We start from the raw sequence: 7,482 nt of genomic DNA on the forward strand, positions 1-7,482 counted from the left end.
GAGGTAATGCAAGAAATGTTGTGATTGGTTGTCAAGGCAGCCAATCAGAATTTAGCAGCCTCGGTCTCTGATTGGCTGGAATTATGGCACATTGTAACTCTGGGTTGTGTTGAGCACCTGTTGGCATTTAGCGAGCACTGAGGGCTGGCATCAGGTGAGCAAGCTAGTGAAACGTTGCACGCGCAAAAGAGAAGGTCTGCACACATCCAAAAACTTATTTTAAATGCAAAATTGATTTTCGTGCGCTCTAAATACTTTCTTCTTTGCGATACAAACATTTTCTCCACAAAACTCAGTTCGCGCGTGCAGAATTGTGGCAGAATTGTAATCCCATAGTTTTATAGCCTTGCTATATAAAGTGATTTCATCGAGTTCAAACGTCAAAAGCGGATATTGGCACCAAAGATGTCCCTCACTGTGAAAAACATTTATGTTACTTACAATCCTATCAATCAGAGCAATACCTTCACCAGCGGGGATTTTATATCGGGACATTAATTCTGTCTGTGGACAAGTCATTCTGGATGTGGCGAAGGACACACAAATGCAGTCATTGAGTGTGAAAATTAAAGGTAAAGCAGAGGTTTGCTGGACAGAACGTCATGGTCAAACAACTGTTGTTTACTCGGATAAGGAGAAGTATTATTCAGTGGAGAGGTTTTTCGTTATGGAGGACAAAACACATGGTAGGAGGAACTACAGCTGTACATTTTTGTGTTAGACATCAGGTCGATTCAACAAGCATGTTTTGTGAATCTTGTAGGTAATGACCATGAGATGCTGAACGATCCCTCCGGACAGCCGTGTAAGTCTGTTCTCAAGTTACATGAATATTGCAAAAAGAGTTATGTTTAAGAGTTAAAATGAATCTGAAACACATAATCTTTGCTTTCATCTATGATTTATTAGATTCTTTGGTTTGTTGTGCCAGGGCGTCACGTTTACCCATTCATCCTTTCAGTTGCCTTAACAGTAAGTTACACAACTCTTCGCTTTTCATTAAGAGTGACTTTGGATCTGTAAAACGTGTATGTGGATAAGTGAATAAGAATGTATGAGATGATAAAATGTACTTTAAAACCTGTGCAATTTGGGGAAAAAAGGGTTATCTTCAAGTTTGACACTGCTCATACTTTTCCCAGGGTTAACAATTAATCCTGGGTAGGCTATTCACAAGGTGACGTTTCACACTGTTCTTTCGTAAACCTCGGGTTAACATTATAAATAATTTGCATATTTTGTAACGCTCTGTCAGTGTCATTGACGCATCACGCGTTTGCCAATATTGAGATTTCCAGAATGGAGTTTTCTATGGGGGTAGAATTGTTGCTTAATTCCAAATAAATAGATTATGATCCACAAATAAATCTTAAAGTTTCACAAACATGAATTAAATTCACAAATATTTAAAATGAGATTTGCAAATAAAAAACATATTCACAAATATATATTTATGTCACAACCACAACTTTGCCTGGCATTTATTTGTGAATCGCATCCTGTGCATTTGTAGATAGCTGCATGCATTTGTGAATCGCGTCCTGTGCATTTGCGAATTGTGAAACATTTCTTGCATCAAGACGTGCTGACAATCCACAAATACGTGGACTCCACCCACCGTCTACTCAAGCCAATCAGATAACAGCCACATTCGCTGAACAGTCGTATCACGATCTCGCTATAGCCAATCACGTTTTGCTTTACAATCAGGGCGGTCTCGTCCTGAGATAACTTCATTCATATGCATTGACTGAAATAGGTAATATAAGGGCCATAAAATGGGTACAGTAAAAGATGTTTAAAGCTGGATTTCGTTAGACCATTAAACTGTGTATCATGCCAAGCCACAGTATTTTATGTTACGTGCCTTTAACATGTAGCCTATTTTCTATTTTTTTAATGTTGAATTTAATATGCTGAAACATTATCACAATTGAAGACTGGATACAATTTTAAGTCAGAACAATAGTTAAACAGTCTTAACGCACAATGATGTTTTTATATCTTTATTGAGCTCACTTACTCTAGGCTGCAATCAAACAATATACCGATACATGCTTTATTCTTTTTCTAATGTGACTGAATAAGTAACACAAATGTATGTATTTTTCCACTGATGAGTTTTTAACAATACCCTAAGTTTAATTTGTGACACGACCCAAATCAATCAACTGAGGACAGTTTTATATACTGCCAGAGATTTTATAATTAGGGTAATTTGACATGTAATACAGTTTCAAAATGATGTCAAAATGGAGTTTAAAAAACCCTTCTACCCGCAAAGCCCTTTGACTGCTAACTGCTGGTATATCGTTTTATGTTTGCTCAAGTATCTGCTGTCAAGGTCACACATTTTCCACCCATATTGAGAGATTACTATTATGTGAAAAGGCTTTGAGTCACACAATATTTGACATTTGAGACACATTTAGTGAACAGCAAAAGTCTGAGGATAACCATGAGAGTGTTGAGAACCAGGTAAGCGTTTATCCAGAAATCCTTTACCAGGAAAGACATGCTATGTTATACTAGTGACAGGGCAGTTAACAGATGGGAAGAGCCAGGAATGTTGCCTTAAGCACCCACTAAAGCCTTTTATTGTATAATATACTCACAGGGCCTTAGGGGGCCCACTCATAAAAATTGCTCCCTGTGAATTTGAGCCAAACGTTGTAGTCTAAAGATGGCCCGCAATACAAGACTATGAGGAAACAATCTTCAGCTTACAAAATTGGCCAAGACAGCTTTTGAATTTGGAACAAATCATCTGATGTTCGTTGACATATAGTTACTAAGTTTCACTATATTTATCCAAATAAAAACACTTATTTTAGTCAATTTTAGTAATCTCACAGCATTATTGTTGATTATTTTCTTTTTCTGGAAGGCATCGGACAAATAGTGTTGAACTACTTTCAATTCAACTTAAAGGGTACCGCCCCAGTGACAGCTTTTGTAAAAAAAATTCTGAGTGTATGTGTGCAGCAGAACAGTGATGTAACAACTAAAGGTAAATTCCAATAATAATTGAAATAGTGGCATATGACCCACTGGCTTATTCCTGCTTTCTGTACACACCTTTGTCTCATTATCACTCCCACACTTTTATTTTAAAGAATATCCAGGTGCCCACAGAGCAGACAGTGTTGACAGCAATATTTGTACTCTAAACTATACAGTTTATAAATTTTTAAATACGAAAGTAAACAGCCTACAATGTAGCTTCATTTTCAGCATCAAAACATTTCTTCAGTAAACAATTCAAAGACAACGTGTTTAAATCTATCAACTAGATACAGAACTAAAAAGTATTTGGCAAGTCAATATAGTGCAAGGGACCATAGAATGGAAAATCAAGCATTGCAAAATGAAGTGTCGTGTCAACCCTGTCACTCTCTCTCTCTTTGTCTCTCTGCTAATAACAATACTATGATGCTAAGGATGCTAATAGTGCATCAGTTTCTACTCAGAAAACAACTTTGTAGTTTCTCACCATTTAGCTGAATAAGATTTACATGGAATTTACGTTTCCAGAAAATTATGACAACTAAAAACTCAATACTAATCTTTTAATATGAAGAGATCTCTGTTGCTGATCCATAATTACGATTGACTCACTTTCATGTGAATTATTATTATTAGTTATTTTTTTATTTATTTAAAATTCCCTTAGATGCCTCAGGAAGAGTATTAAAAAAGGGCTTTGCTTTCAAGTCATTACAGTCCAACACTGATGTATTATCAGCATTTGACATGCCAACAAGATGTCAACCTGAGCCATGCATTAACACTACTGTATAGTGTAATATATATATATATATATATATATATATATATATATTTGAGACAGACGGTATATACAGTATACTATACTACATATACAGTATGTAGAATGGAATATTCTGGACTAAATACAACTTTAGTATATTAATGTTTTTTATATAATTGTAACTATAGGAAAATATATTAATTTAGAACGTAATCTGAGTTAAATTGGATGTGCAGTGTATGCTACATATAGAGGCATGACTCCCCCTGCAGGGCATCAAGAAAAACACAACAAGATGGTGTCAGCTCCAAAATCCTTCATGAACCTTGCTTCTTACTATTTCTGTACTGTATATTGCAGTAGTGGTTGGCTGTACAGATTAAAAGATTTAACTGTCACTTCTCCCAATCCAGAATGATGGTGTGTTTAGGTCAGCTAAATCACCAAACATTCATATAACCAAGATGACAGCCCATCCAAGATGGCAGCATGTATCCTTGCCAGTTTATTTTAAGTGTTTGTGCCATTGCTTACATTGATTTTACTTGGATTTGACAACTTGGATTTAAGGGATTTTATATCAGTGCCGTTCAACACCTACTGGAACATTTGACCTGGTAAGGCCTGCTTTGTTTTTACAAGAGTCTTTGAGGCATGTCTTGACTCATAGGCTTTTCAGTCAAGGTGCATGTATTGACTTTAGTTTGAGATTTGAGATTTTCTTTTTTCTTTTTTTTAATAGTGGTGTTTCAGCGTGCAGACTTTTAAGACTGGGTTGTTTATTCAGTCTAATTATTTCTCTTGTGCTACATTTGAACTTTCTGACAATGTGACAATTGATCATAGCTCTGCCTGATTTTTATGTGCTGTGGAAATATTGGATATGTATTAGGAAGAGATATGATTTGGTTTGTCAACTCGGTTGGATCCATTATGTTGTCAGAATGCTGGGTACAGACTGTTGATTATGGTTATATATTATTGACTATAAACTATTTCCTAGAAACATTCAGCCTAATCCAGGCACTGAATCTCTTTTACAGTGCATCACATTGATAGGCCTGGGAATTATGTATTGAATGTGTGTTACTTGTTGTTTATATATACAGTCATGTGGAAAATGTTAGGACACCCTATTTATTTTTTACTTTTAGTAAATTTTTTACTGATTTTGTTTTGTCATTTCATGTTGTATGAGACCAATTCTTTCATAAATCCTAACGGATGTAGCTTGGTTGTATTTAGACTGCAGTTTGGATTAGAGCAGATTTTGGAATTTCACTAGTTACAGAGGTCTTCTTATTTTCCAAGGTCTTTAAAATGAATTGTATGAGTCTTCATTTCAGTTTTCTTAGAATTACGATACGTGATCAGCATGTGCTGTCCTATTTGCTATCTCACTTTGTAATCTTTTTTTTTTTAGAACCCTGTCATGTATGGAAGCCCGTTTCCGCCACTAAATAAAAAAATATAATTCTGTAAGTCATAATAATGAGAAACTTTCTCGTAATAATGACTTAGTTTCTCGTAATAATGACTTATTTTCTCATAATAATGACTTAGTTTCTCGTAATAATGACTTATTTTCTCATAATAATGACTTAGTTTCTCGTAATAATGACTTATTTTCTCGAAATAATGACTTATTTTCTCATAATAATGACTTAGTTTCTCGTAATAATGACTTAATTTCTCATAATAATGACTTAGTTTCTCGTAATAATGACTTATTTTCTCGAAATAATGACTTATTTTCTCATAATAATGACTTAGTTTCTCGTAATAATGACTTATTTTCTCGAAATAATGACTTATTTTCTCATAATAATGACTTAGTTTCTCGTAATAATGAGAAACTTTCTCGTAATAATGATTACTTTGTTTAGAACCCTGTCATGTATGGAAACCCGTTTCCGCCACTAAATAAAAAAAATATAATTCTGTAAGTCATAAAATAAGTAATTATTTCGAGAAACTAAGTCATTATTACGAGAAAGTTTCTCATTATAACGAGATACTAAGTCATAATTTTGAGAAAGTTTCTCATTATTACGAGAAACTAAGTCATTATTATGAGAAAATAAGTCATTATTTAGAGAAACTAAGTCATTATTACGAGAAAGTTTCTCATTATAACGAGATACTAAGTCATAATTTTGAGAAAGTTTCTCATTATTATGACTTACAGAATTATATATTTTTATTTAGTGGCGGAAACGGGCTTCCATAGGGTCATGTCTACTGTACAACTGACACCCTTTTTTTCTCTCTCGTGCTTAAGTTATTTTACTATGAAGCTGAGTTGTGTTTGCTATCACAAGTGTCATTGTTTGCAAAAGCTCATCAACTCTTCTATGATATACAAATAATTGAACTGTGGACGTTATGCAAATATTCATCCACACCTGTATAACCTAGCCCACTTCAATTTTGTCAGACAAAATGATTGAAATATTGCAGAAAAGGTTTACAGAAAATATAAATTCAAAATCTACAGTATTTAGTATGAGTAAATTAATTTTTAAGTGACAAGAACTTGCAATGTCAGGTTTGGTGAAGGTAGAACTGCTGTTGAGCCCAGTTTGATTGCTAATCCTGCAGGGGCCATTTGAGGCAGAATAGATTCTCCTATATTTGACTTGATCTAGTATTTATTTATTTTTTTTGTAAAAGAATTACATCACCAAAATCAAAATCATTTAGGTGAGGTTTCTTCATTTATTGACTATATTTAATAAATAGTCAGCAGCTTTTTAAGTCAATCTATATATCTAGTACTTAAGAAGGCCTGACATATTTCTTTAGCAGAACTAATGTATACCAAGTGAGAAAATGTCTTATTTCAAACACTTTAACAACAGGGATACACAATACATAATATTAAGTTAAAAAAGCTAGGCTATTTGAATTCTAATTAATTCAAATAATTTGCTTTGAATGAATATCTACATGTGAATCCCTAGTTTTAATCTATAGATTGCTTGTTACTTACTAAGTATTCTCAGTAGTATGTTTTTATATTCATGCATATTCAGCATTCATATTGTTCATCCTGATGAACAGATTTGCATTCTCTCAACAAGCCTACTGAGTAATGTGAAGTGGAATTCCATGCATACTTTGCCAAACATCATTTGGCTGCCAAGTTTGTTTCTATACACAAATATTGGCAAAAGTTCTGTGTATACTACTTATTGCTTGCAAATATTTAAATTACTGCAAAATGACTGTGTCCATATACAGTGGACAGAAAATCTGAGACCACATTGAAAATCTGGGATTTTGCCCCTGAAATGTGAACAGTTTTTGGGAGAAAAAAAAATTGATATAAATACTCCAAATGAACATTAGGTTATAATAAAAGGAGAATTCCATTTTAATTGTTGCTTGCATTTGGAACATTCTCAAATCATGCTGGATCATTGCAAACCTAGAAAATGGCAAAATGTGGACCCATGTACATGTACTGTACAGATAATATCAAACCATTTAGAGGTGTTTGAATGTTACGTAATTATTTGACCCAACAGAGAAATAGTCTTAAAGCATTTTGAAGTAATATTGAACAAACTGTCTAAGTTTCATTACTGTATGTTCAAACTCTGCCATCTACTGGTTGACTTTGGGCATTGCTGAAGATTTTTTTAAGCAGTTGCTTACTTAACTGCCTTGCAAGGGAAACCAATACATTGTAAGTTAATATATATATATAT

At 33.9% G+C, this 7,482-nt stretch overlaps 1 long non-coding RNA gene across 1 annotated transcript; it reads left to right on the forward strand.

Moving 5' to 3' along the window:
* Positions 1-520: 520 nt before the first annotated feature.
* Positions 521-974, forward strand: LOC107561626 (uncharacterized). Its single transcript, XR_001605874.1, has 3 exons — positions 521-686; positions 764-805; positions 910-974. It is a non-coding gene; the product is annotated as an uncharacterized lncRNA (long non-coding RNA).
* The last annotated feature ends 6,508 nt before the right edge of the window (positions 975-7,482 follow it).

The sequence above is a fragment of the Sinocyclocheilus grahami genome, unplaced genomic scaffold, assembly GCF_001515645.1.
Source record: "Sinocyclocheilus grahami isolate Dianchi unplaced genomic scaffold, SAMN03320097.WGS_v1.1 scaffold784.1, whole genome shotgun sequence".
Classification (NCBI taxonomy): Eukaryota; Metazoa; Chordata; class Actinopteri; order Cypriniformes; family Cyprinidae; genus Sinocyclocheilus; species Sinocyclocheilus grahami.